Source organism: Chrysochloris asiatica, unplaced genomic scaffold (assembly GCF_000296735.1).
Source record: "Chrysochloris asiatica unplaced genomic scaffold, ChrAsi1.0 scaffold00002, whole genome shotgun sequence".
In the NCBI taxonomy this organism is placed as follows: Eukaryota; Metazoa; Chordata; class Mammalia; order Afrosoricida; family Chrysochloridae; genus Chrysochloris; species Chrysochloris asiatica.
Window position 1 is genome coordinate 10,726,618 of NW_006408520.1, and position 1,142 is coordinate 10,727,759.

At 43.3% G+C, this 1,142-nt stretch overlaps 1 pseudogene; it reads left to right on the forward strand.

Annotated features, from left to right (window-relative positions):
* The first annotated feature begins 108 nt into the window (after positions 1 to 108).
* Positions 109 to 566, forward strand: LOC102828689 (annotated as a pseudogene).
* The last annotated feature ends 576 nt before the right edge of the window (positions 567 to 1,142 follow it).

Below are 1,142 nucleotides of genomic sequence, written 5' to 3' on the forward strand. Positions count from 1 at the left end.
CACTGCTGCCTCTTTCTTCTGCTGCTGGTGGTGCTGCCTGTGTGCTCCTTCGGTGCAGATAAGGTATCTCTTTTGCAAAGTTGCAGCTGAGAGACTTCCACACTCACTATGGCCAACAAGAAACCCAAGGAAGGAGTAAAGACTAGGAACAAAGATCATATTAATTTGAAGGTGGCAAGACAGGATGGTTCTGTGGTGCAGTTTACAATTAAGAGGCATACACCACTTAGTATAGTCCTGGTGTGGCGCTGTGAGTTAATGCACCAGACTACAAAGCCATTTGAACTACAAGGTCGGTGTTTCAAGCTCACCAGTTGCTCCTTGGAAACCCTATACAGGGTCGCTATGGGTCGGAACAAACTCGACGGCACTTAACAACAACAACAACCACTTAGTAAACTAATGAAAGCCTATTGTGAATGACAGGACAGGGTTTGTCAATGAGGCACATCAGATTTTGATTTGACAGGCAACCAATCAGTGAAACACACACACCTGCACAGTTAGAAAAGGAGGATGAAGATACAATTGATATGTTCCAGCAGCAGACAGGAGGTGTCTTCTAAAAAGGGAGCCTGCTACTTTACTCCAGAACTCTGTTCCTATGGACCAAGAATACATTCTCAATTGTTGTTGTTGTTAAGTGCCATCGAGTCGGTTCCGACCCATAGCGACCCTGTACAGGGTTTCCGAGGGTGTAAATCTTTACAGGAGTAGAAAGCCTCATCTTTCTCCTGCGGAGCAGCTGGTAGTTTCGAACCGCTGACCTTAAGGTTCGCAGCCCAATTCGTAACCACTACGCTACCAGAGCTCCTCAATTAGAAAACCACAATTTGGTTCCACCACATCCTGACTACTGCAGTATAGTAGTAGTCTATTCTTTCATTTCCCCTTCCCCATTCCTTTATTGTACATCAAGTAACTGGTGCATGTGCACAAACATATTGCATTTTTTATTTTGTTTTGTTTTTTGCCTTTATTTTTCACTAAAATAGCCACTGGTATATTTGGACCGATATCAAGTGGAGATCGGATGGAGAAAAATACTAGTTCTGTAAAAATCCTCCCTTTCTCCATTAGTGACATGCTCATTCACCTCTTACATTTTATTCCAGTAAGTTACTTTGCTGTCACTGTTTAGC